The following is a 20,166-nucleotide window of genomic DNA, read 5'->3' as shown; positions in this document are numbered from 1 at the left end:
AGAGAAAGAGAGGCTATGCCCATGGCTCCTCCCCTCCGCCCATGAGCCTGCAGCATCCAACAGCCATCGTGGCCAGGCAGCTCTCAGGGGCAAGCACTCCTCGCTGTGGGCCTCTTCCCTCCTGTCCTCTCAGTCCATCACCTTACTGGTAACAATTTTTCTCACTCTGAATCAGCTCTCCAGTTCTCACATTCCCACTCCTGGACCCTCTGTTCAGCTGTGAATCAACGTCTCAGTCCAGGAACGCTGAGCTGCGGTGTGGACCCTCCATGTGTTTCTCACTTCCTCCCGTCTGCCACAGCTCTGCCGCTTCACCCTCTTTGAGCCATCGTAGATGCCTCCCTACCGGTTATGTCAGGATCCTTACAATCCTTTCTGGTGTCCGAGGTCGTGTGCTGGTGTTCAGTTGGTTCTCTATGGGAATTATTGCGTCTTTTGGTGCATTCCCAATGCATCTGTGGAGAGGGATGCATTCTACACCCTCTACTTCACCGCCATCTTTTTTTTTCTTCCTAATCTACCTCGTTGTTCTAACTATCAGAATCCTGAGAGAGACTGTGTATCTGGGAATCAGCCCATCTTGGACCAGTTGTTTTCCTCTGTGCTAATGGCCGTGACAGGGCATGGACCTTGGCCAGGCCTGGCCCGTGGTGGCACTGCTGGGCGCACTGCTGGGAAGGGTGTGTTCTGAGCAGGCAGCTGCAGATATGCAACAGAAGCTGTTTACATCCACAGGCCCGAATGTGCTTATCTGTAAACCTGGGCTCCTTGGGGACCAAGTGAGATGCTCCAAGTGGAAGTTCTCTGTATGCGGCCCTGCACAGCCCTGGTTCTGAGTACAGCCCAGGTCCCAGGCAGGGTGGGTAGTATTGGGTCCTGCCTCCCTGTGCAGCCTTCTTCAGTTGAGCTGTAGGTAACCACCAGGAATGCTTCAGACATGCTGTGCCCATGCTCACAAAAGACCCCACCGTCAGTCCGCCTGCAATGGCACAATCCCAGGCAGTGTCCACACCCATGCTCAGCAACTGCTTTCCTCCCAGATGCACCTGTCTCCTCTGTGGTGGAACATTTCTTCTGTGTTGTGTTCCCCACCATGCTGTGCATCCTGTGAGGATGGGGATCACACCCTTTCCACCTACACTTCCCCAGTGTGAGCTGGGTGATGGTTGAATGAATGAAAATAATACATGTTTAGGAAATGAATGGGGTCTATGTGAGTTGTTACGTTAATCTTGCTGTTGTCCAGGGCATGGAGATCTGGTTGAGCCCTCTGCAGCCTGTGGCTCTGCTGAATTTGGTGACCTACCCTCAGCTGCAACTGGTTGTCACCGTGGACAAGTGGGGACTGATCAAAGTATGGAAAGCAGAGGAAGGGTGTGAGCAAGCCTCTTTCTCCCTGCCTACGTACTCATCTTCATTGGAGGCCTGTGACATTCCAGAGGGCCCCCTCCTGCTGGTGAGTGACCCAGCTCCCAGGAGTCTCTGCTGTTTCCCAGGGTCTGTGGACCTGGCACCAGACCACTGTGCCGGGTGGCACCTTGCCCTGGGGGCTGGCTGTGATTTTTTATCCACGGGCTCCTGCTTTCCTGTTTCCTGGTCCTGCTCATAGTCATTCTTCCCCTTGCAGTTCCTTCTCCCTACTGCATTCTCACCCTTCTTTCCCCCTTTTCAAGTCTCTGTGAGGGCCCAACTCAAAGGAAAATTGAGGCATGTTTGACAGAATGCAAGCATTTGCCTGAGATGATGCAGGCCTCCTGTTGTCAGGACATTTGGTTTAGAGGTGATTCTTAGGCATTGGGAGGGAGCATTTGACCACAGAGAAATAGTGAAAGTGGGTATAAGCTGTCAGATGGAGGAAGTGGCCTCCATCTGGGGTCAGTATCCTCCTCCTGGAGGGAAGGAGGTCTTTGAAAGTGTGGGCAAGCTGGCATCCCAAATATCAAGATGAACAGACATCCAGGAAAAGTTTCATATGTAAACAGAACTAACTCTGTAAATGAACTAAGCTTGTAAACAAGAAAAGTAAGACCTGATGAAACAGATTTCATATAAACAACTCTATAGTTGTTTAAAGAAGACTTTGGAATAAGTGTAATTAACATCTCCACAGCAATTTGAGAATATATTGTACAGATGAAGAGGAAGCCACTATGATTCTCTCCTGGGAATGGTAGAGCACATGATTCACACTTACTTGTTGGTAAAGGACAATTAGAAAAATTAGAATATATATCAGGTCAGAGAGTTAAAAAGAACAAATGGTTTCTAAGCCAAGATTCAGAAGGTGGCAGAAATCAAAGTGTTGAGCTTAACACTGGGGCTGCCTTTGTTCTGGAGATGTTTACTTCAAGGCTAAGGGGATGAGCAGAGCTTTGATAGCCAAGTAGAGAAAAGTTGGAGTGCAGGGCCACCAAGGTTTGGGGCCCTGTGAAGTCTCTTACTTTGGGCAGGTTATCAAGTTGCAACCTAAGGGTGAGGGTGGTCTGAAAGTAAACGGTCCCTGCACTGGCTGCAGCTGCCCAGTTACCAGGTAGGAGTGAGTGAAAATCCTTTCTGGAGAAGGTTAACACCTCCCAAGGCCTCTCTGTTCAAATACAGTGTTCAGCACTCAGAGCTGAGTAGGCATGTGAGATGAGATAATGTGAACTACCCAAGGCAATCTGCAGATTCAGTGCAATCCCTATCAAACTACTGATGGCATTTTTCACAGAACTAGAGCAAAAGTTTTAAAATTTATATGGAAACACAAAAGATCCCGAATAGCCAAAGCAATCTTGAGAAAGAAAAACAGAGCTGAAGGAATCAGACACCCTGACTTCAGACTATGCTATAAAGCTACCGTCATCAAAACAGCATGGTACTGGCACAAAAACAGAAATACATATCAATGGAAGTGGATAGAAAGCCCAGAAATAAACCCATGCACCTGTGGTCAATTAATCTATGACAAGGGAGACAAGAATATACAATGGAGAAAAGACAGTCTCTTTGATAAGTGGTGCTGGGAAAACTGGACAGCTACGTGTAAAAGAATGAAATTAGAACATTCTCTAACACCATACACAAAAATAAACTCAAAATGGATCAAAGACTTAAATGTAAGGCCAGGCACTATAAAATTCATAGAGAAAAATATAGGAAGAACACTCTGTGACATAAATCGCATGATCCATCTGCTAGAGTAATGGAAATAAAAACAAAATAAACATGTGGGACCTATTAAACTTTTGTTTATAATAAAACGAAAAGACAACCCACAGAATGGGAGAAAATTTTTGCAAGTGATGCAACTGACAAGGGATTAATCTCCAAAATATACAAACAGCTTATGGAATTCTATGTCAAAAAAAAACACAAACACCCCAATTAAAATATGGGCAGAAGATCTAAATAGAAAATTCTCCAAAGAAGGCATACAGATGGCCAAAAACCACATGAAAAGATGCTCAGCATCACTAGTTATCGGAGAAATGCAAATCATGATGCTAAAACATCAATGAGATATCACTTCATGCTGGTCAGAATGGCCATCATCAAAAAGTCTACAAACAGTAAATGCTGTAGTGGCTGTGGAGAAGAGAACCCTCCTACTGTTGGTGGTAATGTAAATTGGTACAACCACTATGGAAAACAGAATGGAGCGTCCTTAAAAAACTTAAAATAGAGCTACCATATGACTCAGCAATCCCACTCCTGGGCATATATCTGGAGAAAACCATAATCCGAGAGGATGCACACACCCCTATGTTCATTGCAGCACTATTTACAATAGCCAAGATATGGAAGCAGCCTAAATGTCCATTGACAGAGGAGTGGATAAAGAAGATGTGGTACATGTATACAAGGAAATATTACTCAGCCATAAAAAAGAATGAAATAATGCCATTTGCGGCAACATGAATAGACCTAGAGATTATCATACTAAATGAAATGAGTCAGACAGAGAAGGACATATACCATATGATGTCACTCATATGTGGAATCTAATTAAAAAAAAAAGATACAAGTGAACTTAGTTACAAAACAGAAGCAGGCTTAATAGATATCAAAAACAAACTTATGGTTACCAAAGGGGGAAAATGGTGGGGAGGGATAAATCAGGAGCTTGGGATGAACACATGCAACTGCTATATATATGATAGATAACCAACAAGGACCTACTGTATAGCACAGGGAACTCTACCCAATATTCTGTAATAACATATATGAGAAAGAATCTAAAAAAGAATGAATATATGTATATGTATAACTGAATCACTTTGCTCTACACCTGAAACTAACACAACATTGTAAATCAACTATACTCCAATAGAAATTAAAAAAAAAAAGGAGATAATGTGAACTAGGACCTGCAGGATAAGCAGCAGACAATGTCAGTAGAGCCCCAGGGGCTTCAGATATTGCAGTTAGTAGCTCTAAACACTAGCAAGCATATAGTTGCTCTGCTCAGGGAGAGAAATTTCAACAGAGAACTTAAAGCCATGAAAAATGATGTTGTAGATTTGGAAAAGAACCAAGTAGAAGGAAATTCTAGCATAGCAGAACTGAATAACAAAGGTTAGGACTCAGTGGATGAATTTAATAGCAGGACAGTTGAATCACACAAAAGTCTGGGGAGGGTGAGGGGAGCTTGTGGGCCACTGGCAGTGTTCTACTTCTTTACTTTGGTAGCAACATGAACATTTATTTTGTAATAAGTTACTGAGCTTTTTTACGTTTATGTTTTGTGCAAGTTTCCATGTGTATTATATATATCAATTAAGAAGTTAAGAATATAAAAGAATAGTGAACTGGACTATCAAAGTAATTTTCTGGAATGGAATGGGGATACCAAGAGTGGTAAATGTAGAAGAGAGGCTGAGAGATGGAGACCACTGTTTCTCAGACTTGAATGGGACGTGAATCAGTGGGGGGTCTTGTTTAAATGAAGATTCTGATTCGGTGGGTCCCTGGGGATGCCTGAGATTTTTGAGTTTTTTAGAAGCTTCTTGAGAATATTGATGCTATCAGGTCACAGAACACACTTTGAGTGGTGAGGCCATAAAGGATCCATGAAAAATTCTACTATTTGTTTCTTTGATGTCCTAAGAGTAGGTGAGGCAGGGAGGCATGAGAAACATTTGAAGAGATGATGGTACATATGTTTCCAAACTAGACTAAGGACGTTAATCCATGGAATCAGGAAGTCCCCGCAAACCCCAAGCAGGGTAAATAAAAATAAATCTGCATAGAGACCCATCAGAGTGAACTGAGATCATTGAAGACTAAGAAAAATCTATTTAGTAGCAGCAAGAGGAAATAAAACTACCTTCAGTGTAATACTAATGAAACTGCTTCAATCAAAGGGAAAGTGACCACAGATGAAATTTCAGAGAAGCAGGAAAGATTTATGAGCAAAAACTGTGGGGAATATGAGGAAATCTAAATGAGTATCAACTGTATAAAACAGCAACAACAATCCCTTATGGACTTTTAACTATATATAGAAGTAAAATGTGTGACTTTAGCATTTAGGTTAGGAGCAGTTTATGAAGAATTGAACGGTCTAAGCTCCTTAAATTGTCCAAGAAGATTAAACATACCAATTAGCCTGCGTTAAATTGGCAGATGAAGGGAAGTTCTTTGGGGTGACTTGCTCAGGAGCTCAGTATTGTGTGAAATGAGAGTCTTGGTCACTGTAGGTAATGTCTGGGTCTGCAAAGTGGATAGAGGTGCCTGGTATATGTGGAGACATGTGTGACCGTCATTAATATTTGGGATGTCTGGGGGGCAGGAGGTCCTGAGGTCTTCATCCCAAAGGGGGAAACCTTGGATAAGAATTTAGTTTCTGCATTCACTGGCCACATGGCCACACCACATGGCCTGAGAGTGTAAACATGCATGTTCAGGGCTGGTTGTTGGCTGGGCATTGAGGGCTAAGCTGACTGCCTGGAGGTTAACCACTTGTGTGGACTGTTGGGTCCTTCCTCTATCAGGGATACCTGGTTAAGGTACAGGCAGCAGCACTGCTCTGGTGGACCACATGGCATGGGGTGGTGGCAGTGCTATCTATACAGTGTGAGAATTCCTTTTCTTATCTACTCAAAGGGTGGCCTACTCTAGTGTCATTGCCTGTGGCAAGGGTCTGAGGACAATGGGAAGCTGCTTCCTCCTGCACCAGATGACCAGGCCTGCCTTCACCCTGAAGGTGTCAATTCTGTCTTAGCAAGGAGGCTTTAGTGGCTCTGCAGAGCCTGCAGGATGCTACCTCCACCTCCTGAGGCACAATACCTACCTGACAACAAAGAGTCATGGGTTCTGGACCTGTGATCACCTCTGTCACCACAAGAGCCCAGATATAACTTTCACTTTGATCGTGTGTTGTGCATGACCGAGGTTGGCAGATTTTATACCAGAAGCACTGATTTTCTTGAGGTTGCCCTGTCGGAGGATGGGGCAGGATCAATCCCTAACCAAAATTTGGCTCAAATTTTGGAGACTGCTGACTACACATGTACCAACAGGGTACGGAAAAGAGCATTCCCCCAAAATTCAGGTCTGCCCAGGGCCTCAAAATGTGACCTTCTTTGTCCTTCCTTGGAAATGGTGCATTTGCCATATATTTAAGGATCTCAAGATGAAATCATCCTAGATTTAGTTTGGGCCCTTAATCTAACAAGTGGTATCTTTATAAGAAGAGGAGAGGACACACATACACACACACACACACACACAGAGAGAAGCCATGTGCAGACACTACAGACATTGGGATGTGCTGTTACAAGCCAAGGAAAGCCCTAGAGCCTTCAGAGGAAGCATAGCCCTGCTGGCACCTTGATTTCAGACCTATAGCCTCCAGAACTGTGAGAGAATAAATTTTTGTTTTTATAAGTCACCTTGTTTTGTTACTGCACTCCTAGGAAACTAATGCAAGACTCATCTAAAAGAGAACACTTAAGGATGTTTGGAATTAAAAGAATGGGAAAATGATGGGCGTTGGAGATGCTAATCAGAAGCTAGCTAACACAGCTAGTAATGTTAGATGAGAAGACGAGATGATAAAAGTCTTTACTATATCTTAGCAGTCATTTCAGAATAATAATTAGATCAACCTCCCAGGAAGATACAGCAAGGCTAATTTTTGCTTTGTAGGTTTTTTGTTTATTTTGGTTTTGGTTTTGGTTTTGGTTTTTGGTTTTTGTGTTTTGTTGTTGTTGTTGTTGTGTTTTGTTTTTGTGTGTGTGTATGTTTTTGTTGGTGGTGGTTTTATTTATTTATTTATTTTGGCCATGCCATGCAGCACGTGGGATCTTAGTTCCCTGACCAGGAATTCCCTGCAGTGGAAGCTCAGAGTCCTAACCACTGGACTGCCAGGGAAGTCCCTGGCAAGGCTAATTTTTAATGCACCTCAAAAATATAGCCTAAAATATATATCAAGCAAAAATGTGTGGAATTTCAAACAGAAATGGCCAAAGCTATGAGCAGAGGAGAAATTTCTGTTACCTGGCTAAAGAGAGATGATCTGGGTGGACCCACACGCATTCCATGAGCACTTTAAAAGCAGACAGTTTTCTCTGGCTGGTCACAGAAGGGGAAGTCAGAGAAGCGAGGGCACAGGGGCCTTACGTGCTAGCTGCCAGGCTGTTAGTGGGCCTGGGAATGAGAATAATCTCTGCCAACAGCCAGCGGGCGGGGAAACCTCAGTTCTGCAGCCACAATGTCCTGAACTGCCAACAACCTGAATGGGCCCCCAAATGAGAAGCCAGCACCCTGCCACCTTGACTCAGCTTTGTGTGACTTTTTCTCTGTCCCAAGGGTTATTTGGAAGTTGTTCTACATGTAGGTCAGTGGCTCATTTCAAGTTAAATTCTATTTGTGTACAAGGTCCATTTACCAAACCCAGGCGGCAGTGGGAGTCAGGGGGACAAGATTGTAAAGTCGGAAAGAGTGTGATTTTATGCTGTGGTTTAAAATTAGAATTTTGGAATGACATGTTTTTTCTTGTCAGAGTAAGTCCTACAAAGTAAGGACAGGGCTGACAGATTTTATATTCCTCCTGGGTTATGGTGAGACCGCCGACCTCACAGCTGTCAGTTACTTCTCACGAGGTATGCAGTAAATTCAACCTCCTGTGACAGACATCTTACAATGAAAGAATACAATGCACCAAACTAATTATTTTGTTTTTTGAAAATTTTTTAAAGAAATTTTCTCTGTTTATTTACTGACTGCATTGGGTCTTTGTTGCTGCATGTGGGCTTTCTCTAGTTGTGGTGAGTGGGGGCTGTTCTTTGTTGTGGTGCACAGGCTTCTCATTGTGGTGGCTTCTCTTGTTGTGGAGCACTGGCTCTAGGCATGAGGGCTCAGTAGATGTGGCTAGTGGGCTCTAGAGTGCAGGCTTAGTAGTTGTGGCGCATGGGCTTAGTTGCTCCGTGGCATGTGAGATCTTCCCGGACCAGGGCTCGAACCTGTGTCCCCTGCATTGGTAGGTGGATTCTTAACCACTGCACCACCAGAGAAGTCCCTTAATATTAGTTTTTTAAAATCAGGATTGAATGTTGAATTTTGTGAAAGGCTTTTTCAGCATGGAGATATAGGATTTTCTCCTTAGTTCTATTGTTATGGTGAAATATTGGATTTTTAAAATATGCCATCCATGCATTTCTTTTTAATGTACTGATGTATTTTAAATGCTGATATTTTATTAGGATTTTGGATCTGTGTATGTGAGATTGTTCTGTAGTTCTTCTTTGGGGACTTTCCTTTATCAGGGTTACATATAAAGGCTCTGCTTTCTTCATGAAAGAAATCTGAACATTTTTCTTCTTTTTTAATGCTTTGGAACAATTTAAGTTACATTGAAATTACATGCTTTTCAGTTTGGTAGAATTAATCTTTGACATCATCTGGTGCTGGATACTTTTTTGTCCGGTAGTTTTCTCTCTCTCATCTATGGAAATTGGTCTGCTCAAGCCTTTCTGTCTCTGCTGGGATCAATTTTGATATATTGTATTTTTCTAGGGAACTGCCCAATATATCCAAGTTTTCAATTTTTTATGCACACAATTGTCTAGGATATTCTCTTAAGGTTTTTTTCTTTAAATTTCCTCTATTTGAACATTTGTTTCCCTCTTGTCATTTCTTCTTGTATATAAGACCTTTCTCCCATTTTTTTTGTGATTATATTAGCTAGTGCCTTGTCTGTTTTATTTAATATTGCTATTGATTTCTAGTTTTATATCACTGTGATTAGAGAATATTGTTTGTATTACTTTGCCATACATAACTTATTAAGTTTTCTTTGTGACTCTATATTCAGTTTTTGTAAATGTCCGTGTGTGCTTGCAAGGGCAGTGTGTTCTCCATTATTGGGTGCAAAGGTCCAAATATAGTCATTTTTTATTAGAGTATTATTGGTTTACACTGTTGTGCCAGTTTCTGCTGTACAACAAAGTGAGTCAGCTGTATTTATACATATGTCGCCATATCCCCTCCCTTTTGAGTCTCCCTCCCACCCTCCTCATCCCACCCCTCTAGGTCATCACCAAGCATCAAGTTGATCTCCCTGTGTTAGGCAGCAGCTTCCCACTAGCTACCTATTTTACATTTGGTAGTGTATATATGTCATTGCTATTCTCTCACCTCGTCCCAGCTTCCCCTCCCCGCCATGTCCTCAAGTCCATTCTCTACATCTGCATCTTTATTCTTGCCCTGCTATTGGGTTCATCAGTACCATTTTTTTTAGAGTCCATATATATGAGTTAGCATACAGTATTTCTTTTTCTCTTTCGGCTTACACACTCTGTGTGACAGGCTCTAGGTCCAGCCACCTCACTACAAATAACTCAGTTTCATTCCTTTTTATGGCTGAGTAATATTCCATTGTATATATGTGCCACATCTTCTTTATCCATTCATCTGTTGATGGGCATTTAGGTTGCTTCCATGTCCTGGCTATTGTAAATAGTGCTGCAATGAACATTATGGTACATGTATCTTTTTGAATTATGGTTTTCTCAGGGTATATGCCCAGTAGTGGGATTGTTGGGTCATTTGGTAGTTCTATTTTTAGCTTTTTAAGGACCCTCCAAACTGTTTTCCATAGTGGCTGTACCAGTTTACATTCCCACTAACAGTGCAGGAGGGTTCTCTTTTCTCCACACCCTCTCCAGCATTTATTGTTTCTAGATTTCTTGATGATGGCCATTCTGACTGATGTGTGGTGATACCTCATTGTGGCTTTGACTTGCATTTCTCTGATGAGAAGTGATGTTGAGCATCTTTTCACATGCCTCTTGGCCATCTGCATGTCTTCTTTGGAGAAATGTCTATTTAGGTTTCCCGCCCATTTTTTGATTGGGTTGTTTTTTCAATATTGAGCTGCATGAGCTCCTTGTATATTTTGGAGATTAATCCTTTGTCAGTTGTTTCATTGATGAATATTTTCTCCCATTCTGAGGGTTGTATTCTTGTCTTGTTTATGGTTTCTTTTGCTGTGCAAAATCAAAGAAGAAATAAAAAAATACCTAGAAAACAATAACAATGAAAACACAACGACCCAAAACCTATGGGATGCAGCAAAAGCAGTTCTAAGAGGGAAGTTTATAGCAATACAATCCTACCTCAAGAAACAAGAAAAATATCGAATTAGCAACCTAACCTTACACCTAAAACAATTAGAGAGAGAAGAACAAAAAACCCCCAAAGTGAGCAGAAGGAAACAAATCATAAAGATTAGATCAGAAATAAATGAAAAAGAAATGAAGGAAACAATAGCAAAGATCAATAAAACTAAAAGCTGGTTCTTTGAGAAGATTAACAAAATTGATAAACCATTAGCCAGACTCATCAGGAAAAAAAGAGAGAAGACACAAAACAGCAGAATTAGAAATGAAAAAGGAGAAGTAACAACCGACACCGCAGAAATACAGAAGATCATGAGAGACTACTACAAGCAACTATACGCCAATAAATTGGACAACCTGGGAGAAATGGGTAAATTCTTAGAAAAGTACAATCTTCCAAGACTGAACCAGGAAGAAATAGAAAATATGAGCAGACCAATCACAAGCACTGAAATTGAAACTGTGATTAAAAATCTTCCAACAAACAAAAGCCCAGGGCCAGATGGCTTCACAGGCGAATTCTATCAAACATTTAGAGAAAAGCTAACAGGTATTCTTCTCAAACTCTTCCAAAATATAGCAGAAGGAGAAACACTCCCAAACTCATTCTATGAGGCCACCATCATTCTGATACCAAAACCAGACAAAGATGTCACAAAAAAAGAAAATATAGATAGTTGTGTTTTCTTTTGTTCATCAATCTGAAAATCGTTTTATTTGAATAAGTGAATTAAGCCATTTACACTGCACGATATCGCCTTGCGTTTTATCTCACGTTTGCTATGTGATGTGGTTCATTACCAGGCTCCTTTCTCCACATCTGTTTTCTTCCTGTTTAATCTGTGTGTTGGGTTAGGGGGTGATATCTTTTGTCATATAGGCGGGTTTGTATTTTTGTTGTAGTGGTTTTCTTTATCTTAACATTGTCTCTCTCCTTTTTCCTTGGTATGGCCTGTCTCCTATTATATTTGTTAACTTTCGATGACACTCCTTTACTCCTACGGTAGTTGAATTATTCTATTTTGATCTTTCTTCTCATTTTTTAAGATGTGTTATTTCCAACTTTTTTGAGACCATACAGTATTTATACACTGTTCTTCCCTTGTGTCCACTTTTTTATTTAATAGCTCTTTGATCTACAGTTTAATATATTTCATAACCACAGCAGTTCCTTGGTGACCTTTTCCTTGTATCTTGTGGTTTGATGAAGCCCATCCCCTAGTCAGTTCCTGAGGAAGTGCTCAGGAATGTAGTTCTTGCATGTTTAACGCTGCTGTTCTGTAGCCTTGATGCTTGAAGGATGGCCTGGCTGGGCACTAAATCCCTGGCTCATGCTTTCCTTGAATTTTGTGGAAATATCATTCCACAGTGTATATTTCTGTTGAAAAGTCTACAGCCATCCTTATTTCTTTTGTTAGACACTGGACTTTTTAAATCAAAGGCCTAAAAGACTTTTTTGAAATATTTAAAGCTTAGTAGTTGTATTGTGACATGTCTGTGATGACCATCCCAGCTCAACTTTCCCAGGATTTCTTTTATTTCCAAAAAAGTTTCATTGCACATGAATTTTAAAAGACTGTTAATTATTTAACTTTTCCTTTGTACGAAACTCACTTATGTGTTTATTAGATCTTCGCTTCTCTTCTTGGACACCTTCTCTTCGATTCTTTTTGGTTCTTGATTCTATTTTTGTTCTCTTGCTTGCAGGCCGCCTGTGCTGAAGGGGTGCTCTACATGCTGATGGTGCCGCAGCTGCAGCCACTCTCCAGAGTGAACGTGTTTCCCAACAACCCCACCAGTCTCCTCTGCTCTCCTGACTGGCAGTGGGTGTTTGCATCAACCCAGAACTCAGACCTGGGCCCGAAGGTCAGTGGTGGGCTGTGTCCCTTGCCTGAGGGAGGGGCCTGGCTCTATGTATACAGGGTGACAGGTCCTGTGCCCTAGGCTTGTGGGGTGCATCTGGGGGCAGCTTCTCACGTAGGACCAAGTCCCATAGCCGTGAGGATGATGACGATGAATCATCCGTGGCTGTTCACAGCAGTGAACCCCTTCTCAGGGCCACCAGCTGGGTTGATGGCTGTGCTGGCCTCTCCCAGGAGCCTCTACTCTTTCTAGGCTCCCATGTTGCCCACAGGTTGGAAGGGGTCAGCTGCCCAGCTGGAGACGACAGAGTTTAGTTCTGAAGAGGTTTGGGGCCTTAGGGCCCTCCTGGTGGAAATGATCATGAGGTATTTGGTGGCCTGAGAACAGGCTTCCACAGGAGTGAGGAAGAGAGTTTCCAGGTCAGGCACAGAGGAGGTGCTGACAGCGTGGGGATAGTGTCCGTCACCTGCAGGCCCGCACACAGCTGGCCTGGGAGAGATTCTTGGACTCAGAGATGCTCAGCCTGGGTGCCAGGCTGAAAATTAGACCAGAGTAAAAAGTGGGCAGCTGGAGAGGGTCTTGAGACAAGGAAGGATAGAGAAAGAGAAGCAGTGGCAGAGCTGGACAGGATGGGCAGTGCTGGGACCTGGTAGCCAGGGGGGGCCAGTGGTCAGGGGGCAGCCAGAGGAGAGAGGCCACTGGATCAACGGGCAGCAACAGAGCAGTTCTGGGGGCCGAGAAGGGGTGTTTGGAGCCAGACTGCAAGGAGATAGGAAAGGAAGACAGAGGAAGACATGGGAAACAGAAGCAAGATGGTGAAATGCAGCTGCTCAAAAACAGAAAATCCGTTTATTTGATTCACCCATTACACTGACTTCACTGGGACTGGTGTGCCAAGATGTTTCCAGCGGGGCCAGATGTGAGCTGGGGTTGACCTTGCTCCCTCTTGGCCATTGTGGTCAGGAAAGGAGGGTCCACATGGGCCATCCTGTAAGACCCAGTAAGGTCACTGTGGGTGTGGGTCTGTGGAAGGGGCTTTCAGAGTGCTCCTGGGTTGAAGAAGTGCCCTCCCTCACTGGCAATGAGGAGACTTGCGGTGCTATTTTGCCAGGTGCTCCACACTCACTCCTTGCTCTGCCCGTCAGAAGACAAGCCTCCCGTCTCCGCCACTCTTCCCACCCGTCTGACATGCAGAGGCAGCCAGGCTAATGGTGATATACATAAGTGACAACGGTGTGCAGTTGGCTGTTACCACCTATGAGCTGGGGGCCAAGAAGTCCAGGGATAGAGCGGATGTTCTGGGTGAGGATGCCCATATCAGGATGGTCACCACCACTGCCTTATAGTGCTTCAAGCACAGGTTCCTCATGTTTCCTTTGGGGTACTTTTTCTTTCTTCTCAGTGAATCATAGTGACCCCACAGATGTGTTCTTGTGATTTTGTGTACTGGTGGAGTGGTTGAGTACTTGCTGTGTGTTGGGTCCTCTGCATGGCCCTGGGATTCAGACGTTAGCTACTGTCCACTCTCCTCCCTTCTCTGCTTCCATTCATCCCTATCTCTTCTTTCACAATTTTATGTCAGAGTCACAGTTCTCAGCACTGAGTGCATACAGAGATGAATAAAAGCCACAACTCTCTCTTCCCTAAGGAGCTCCTAGTCTAGTAGGAAAGTAAGACCCACATCCCTCTCCTTTCCTACCACCTCTGTTTCCCAAACCCCAAATCACCCTGATAGGCCTTTCCTATGGTCCTTATCATTTTTTTCTTTTGTATTCTATTCATTTGTTTTTGTGTCATCATTTGACCATAAATTTTACACTGAGCTTCCCAGCAGCCGAGGAAAAAAGGGAAATGGGATGGGTACTGTAATCCCTTGTCTGATATGAGAAAATGCATGAATTCTTCAGAAGAGGTAATTTTATTTTCCTGCTGCTAAACTCCATGAGGAAATGATCAATTTTTTTTTTAACAGGGAATGCTATACAGTATAAAAGACAGTATCTTTAACAGTAGTTTTGTCATAAATGTCACAGTTCTCATGTGGCCATTTCTTACATCAACGTGTTTTAGATGAGGAAGGGTAGAACACAGGGTGGAAGCCTCATCCCTGGATAGCGCTGTGTGCCAGATACTGTCACTTTCACATGCATATGGCCTTGAACCTTTACAGCCCCTGTGAGGCTGTAATCAGCATCAAAATCAGCAGTTTAGAGCCGATGACTGGGAGGCGATGACCGGGAGGCGATGACCGGGAGGCAATGACTGGGAGGCGTAGGGGAGTAAATGCGTGGGTCCGGACTGAATGCAGGTGGGACCACAAAGTTGTTGTTGTTTTCATTATGCCACATCATCTTATGAGAGGCGTGTCTATTCCAGACCCCAGCTGCTCCTAAGAAATGACAGTCTGTGTGTTTTTATTTCAAAAAGTACAGCAGATCGCAAGTTTCCTGCTGCCAGACACCATGATGCCTCCTCACCTCATGAAGGGCCCTGGCTTTCAGGTGATCCTGCTCGTGTCCAGATCGGAGCTGGTTCTCTTCACCATACACAGCCTGCAGCTGGCAGCCTTTCAGGACCACCAGAGGCCTATCACGTCCACGTGGGTGGTGAGTGTGGTGCCCTGCCCGCCTGCCTGCCTCTCAGCTCCATGCTTTGGAGCCCACGTCCCTGCCTCACTTGGTTTTTCATTTCAAGGACCAGAGTCGAGTCGTCACCTCTTCCTTCGACCTCTCCTTGCGAGTCTACGTGTGGAAAAAGGAAAATAAATTTCCTGTCCTCAAGAGCTGCTATCATTTGCTTGGTGGGTCGCACAGATGGGCCAGGTAATTGCTTCTGATTTTTAAAATGTTACCTGTATGATGGCCTCTCCTGGCCTCCCAGCAGGAGGATGCCATTGGAAAGGATGTGAATGGGACTTGGCGTCATAGCCCAGCCTGCCCCTCACTATCTGGGGACCTGAGGCAAGTCATTGCTGATATTCATCCACTGTTTTATAGAAAGAAGCTACGCTGTGCATCATCTACATTATCTCCTTTAATGTACAAAACCACCGCCTGCAGTTAGCGTCACCCACATTTCCCAGATGAAACAGAGGCTCAGAGATGTAGCTGTTTTGCCCAAAGACCCACAGGGATGCATAGTGGAGCCCAGGGTGGGCTTTGATGCAGCCCTGCAGCCCGGCTCTTACCTCCCCTCCGTAACCCGCACAATCCCAGAGCCATTTACCATACCCAGGGGGAGTCAGTGGGGGCAAGATTGTAAAAGTCAGAAAGAATGCGCTTTTGTGTTGTGGTTTAAAATTAGAATTTTGGAATGACTTATGTTCCTTCTTGTCAGAGTAAGTCCTACAAAGTAAGGACAGGGCTGACAGATGTTATACTCCCCCTGGGTTATGGTGAGACCACTGACCTCACAGCTGTCAGTTACTTGTCACGGGGTATGGGGTAAATTCAGCTTCCCGTAACAAACATCTCACAGTGTTAAATGAAAAAATACAATGCCCCAAACTAAATATTTTTAAAGTTAAAGATTTCTATAACAAACCTACCTAGTTTCTGAGTTTGCGAGCCCTAATGCTCCACCTCCACACTGCAGGCCGTGAAGTGCTGTATTTTTCCTACTTAGCACCCTGATATGTTGCTACTTACTCTCCCCTGCACTCGGGATAGGTGGCCTTGCTGGGCTGTTTCTGCGTTTGGCCACAGGCCAGCCTTTGTGAAGCAAAGCCCTCAGGCCGGTGGCTACACTCCCCACAAGCACTCATGACTCCTCAGTAATGATTTTCTCCCTCCAGTGGCAGGAAAACCTTTCCTCTTCTAAGGGAGACATCCGTGCAGACACTTGTTGCCGCTGGAAAGAGGCCATTGAAGAGGTTGCCAGGGCCCTGGCCAGCTCACCCTTCAGGGGTTTGTGTGCTGATGTTGGCCTCCAAGATGTGATTTTTTTTTCTTTCCTTTTTTATACATGTCTTTAAAGAATTCTTACATCATTACTGAATGGTTAGAATATCTTTTCACTGAAGTAACACTTGTCAACTTAACAAGGAAGGAGCACTTCTAGAAACTTCTTTCTTACATGTTGTTTTTTTTTTTAAAGGTCTTTATTGGAATATAATTGCTTTACACTGCTGTGCCACCCTTTGAGGTACACCAGAGTGAAGCAGCTGTACTTATACATGTTATCCCCATATCCCCTCCCTTCTGCGACTCCCTCCTACCCTCCCCACCCCGGCCCTCTGGGTTATCACCCATCATCAAGTTTCTCTCCCTATGTTATGCAGCAGCCCGCTATCTGTTTTACATTTGGTAGTGTATATATGTCAATGCTACTCTATCACTTCGTCCCAGCTTCCCCTTCACCCTCCACCCCATGTCCTCAAGTCCTTTCTTCACATCTGCATCTTCATTCTTGCCCTGTCACTGGGTTCATCAGTACCATTTTTTTAGGTTCCATATATATGAGTTAGCATATGTTTACATGTGTTTTTAAACACTGCACTACATGCATTACGCAAAGCAAAACTTTCATTCACTGAAATTATACTCGTGGTGAGCATGTAGCAGAGTTAGAAACTTCTTTTTTACAGGTATTTGTAAACTGCACTACCTGCACTATAGGATGGTAAACTCATCCATTCACTGAAATGACTGTTCTCGATGTGAGTAGCACACTTAGAAGCATCTTCTGAGAAATGTGCTTTAATCAGAACCCTAGAATGGATTACAGTCTTGAATTACACTCTTTCCTGATTCATCACAGAGTCCTCGAGAAATCCTTAGTTGATTGGATGAGTGGTAATTTCTCTTTGGGAGTTTCATTTGGCAATCATAGACCCAGTAGTCTTGCTTCTTGCTGTTCCCTGCAAGACAGGCAGCCATGGACTGCATTTCCTCTCTCTTTTCCAGCACCTTATTGAATGCTGTAGGAGATAACGAGTACTTTTTAGGAGCTTTTCGATTTCCTAAAGTGTTATCATCTGTGAACATGTATTCTGATTCTCCAAAGAAAACGGGTGTGTTAAACATAAATTTAACAACAACCTAGCAGCGTACCCCTGGGAGAAATAAAACATATGTCTGCATGTGGCTACAAAGACTTGACTGTTCTTAGCAGCTCTGTTCAGAATACCCCGAAAGTGCAGACAGTGCAAATGTCCATCAGCAGGTGAATGGATAAACCCACAGGGGAATGTTATTCAGCCATAAAGAGGAATGGTGCATTGACACACACTTGACATGGGTGAACTGCAAAAGCATGGTGCCAGTGAAAGAAGTCAAATGTATAAGATCACGTATTGAATGATTCCATTAATGTGGTACATCCAGAAAATCTGTGGGAACAGAAGGTAAGTTACTGGCTGCCCGGGGTTGGGAGCCATTATTGCAAATGACTATGACAGATCTTTTTGGGCTGATGGAAATATTCTTAAACTGGGTTTTGGTGATAGTTACACAGTTCTGCAAATTTAGTAAAAATCAGTTGAGGGGGGAGAAAGACTAAGACGAAGTCTCTAAAGAGAAAAAGAAAGAAGACAGGTGCTAGTTCAACCTTCTGTGCTAACAAACCACAGAGACTTCTGGCTGCCGTACCATCTCAGGGAGCACCTGTCACCCTGCTTCTTGCTCAGCCCCACATAGACCAGCCAATGCTGCAGTTTTCTGACGTAGTCTGGAAACTGTCGTATTCCAGTCTTGATGTTAAATTCTAAATTGAATAGAACTTCAGTTGCTGCTTAAAGACACTCAGTAAATCAGCATAGAATTTACGTTGAAAGATATTTCATGAAAGCCAAAGCAGAAATATTTCAGAAGCAACCTATAGACAAAAACTGGGCTTCTGTAGGGAACTCAGGAAGTTCCTTCTCTAGTTTTTTTGTTTGTTGGTTTGATTCAGTTCTCTATACACTTGCTTCATTTTTCTCTTGTGCAATAGAACAGCATTGTATGTTTGTGGAAAAATGAGGGCCCCATTGGCTCCTACATTTACGTCTCCTTCACTGAGACTGGTTAGGAAATGATAGTACTTCTAAATTCTGGAGAAATGACTCTGACTTGCCCAGATTGGATGAGGTGCCTCCCACTCCTGTATCAGGAGAAGTTTCTAGAGTAGCTGGAATCATTGTGATTCAGGCAGCTACTATCAGGAGGACCTAGAACTGATCACGCTCAAGTACGTGGTGATTTTTGCTAATTCATACAAATGAACGTAAGTCCTCAAGTCAGAGCCCAGAGTAAACACGGATGGGGTGGACTGGGTGGAAAAGGTACGAGGTTACACTCCATCTTCCTGTAAAAGCTTTGACACTTAAACATTTGTCCTTTTCTCAAGTTAACACACAGCATGTCCCTTCCCTTCGCAGTGGATCTACTCATGTGGAAAGCAACAGTATGAGCATTGTCGGCGTGGAAGCCAGAAACATCGGAACGAGTATTCTAAGATCATATTACTTCAAAGTGCAGTGTGGCTGAGATGACTGCATCAACTGAAGATGATCAGGACATCTGATGAGGAGCTTGTCTGCATACAAAGCCTAAAGTAATTAATGCATGAACATTGGGAAAGGAAGTAGTAATCCTCAAATACTATGGGCCACACACTGTGTGATGTGACTTTATTTTTAAATCCTGGCAAGAAGGCAACGAAATGGGTATTATTGTCTCTATTTTTCAGACAAAGAGCATGAAATATAACAGAAGAGTAGTTAACCCATTGTTATTCCATTTTCCAGCTATCAAGCAAGCTGCCCGGAGGTTATTCAGATATCAAGTAGCCACGAGGGGTGAGTGCAAGACTTTGGGTGCTAGAAAGCCCAGGTTTAAAGTACTGGGATTGCAACATAATTGTTTTTTGTTGTCCTAATATGTAACTAAGGAAACCTTTTTTATCTTCCTCGTCCCTGTTGTGCCCTAGACACACACTAGTGAACGGTTCTCACTGTCATACACGTGAGTGGTGTGGCGCCACGTTGCATAGCTGCAGGGATGCCGCTTTGTGTTTTGTGACAGTGGCGCCCCTGGATTTGGTCCACAAGGAAGCCCTGGCTAGTTTAGTGCATGTATCTTTAGAGTTCTTAATTGCAGGCAGCAGGAACAGCAAGCTGGCTCACTAACACCAAAAATGGAATTTATTGGAAAGAAATAGAGTACAGCACTGGGTCAGTGTGCAGGCTTGAGAAACAGACTTGACACCAAGGGAAGCCGGGCAGCAGGCAGCCACCAGGGCCTGCTTCAGCGAGGCCTGGCCTAGGCCGTCCCTGGCTCTGCCGCTCGCAGCACCATTTCCCCTCTGGCTCCACCGTGTTGCTGCCACTGTCCTCCCATCGCTGTCACTGAACAGGCATCACTGCCACCAGCTGGAAACTTCCCAGCTGCCCCTGAGGAAGTGTGATTCTTTGACACTGTAGCGGGGCAGGGTGTGTGTGTGTGTGTGTGTGTGTGTGTGTGATTTGCTGACCTGGGTCACATGCCCACATCATCAAGTCCAGGATGGGAGAGTCTGCCCCTTCAGCTCTAATAGTAGTTACTGCCAACCAAGACTCACACAATGAAAAATTCCTCAAAAATAGGAAATAAGGATTAAAAACCTCTTTATTACATTCTAATACTGTGGCTGCCCAATACCCAATATATGCTATTTCCTGTACTTGCCTTTTAACAACAGTTTTTTGGCCTAACAGTATCTATATCCTACGTAGCCAACT

General features: G+C 43.7%; 1 pseudogene; it reads left to right on the top strand.

Moving 5' to 3' along the window:
* Positions 1-623: 623 nt before the first annotated feature.
* Positions 624-19,219, top strand: LOC130844474 (F-box/WD repeat-containing protein 12-like; annotated as a pseudogene).
* The last annotated feature ends 947 nt before the right edge of the window (positions 19,220-20,166 follow it).

The sequence above is a fragment of the Hippopotamus amphibius genome, chromosome 2, assembly GCF_030028045.1.
Source record: "Hippopotamus amphibius kiboko isolate mHipAmp2 chromosome 2, mHipAmp2.hap2, whole genome shotgun sequence".
Taxonomy (NCBI): Eukaryota; Metazoa; Chordata; class Mammalia; order Artiodactyla; family Hippopotamidae; genus Hippopotamus; species Hippopotamus amphibius.
This window is presented reverse-complemented; position numbering and strand designations above follow the sequence as displayed.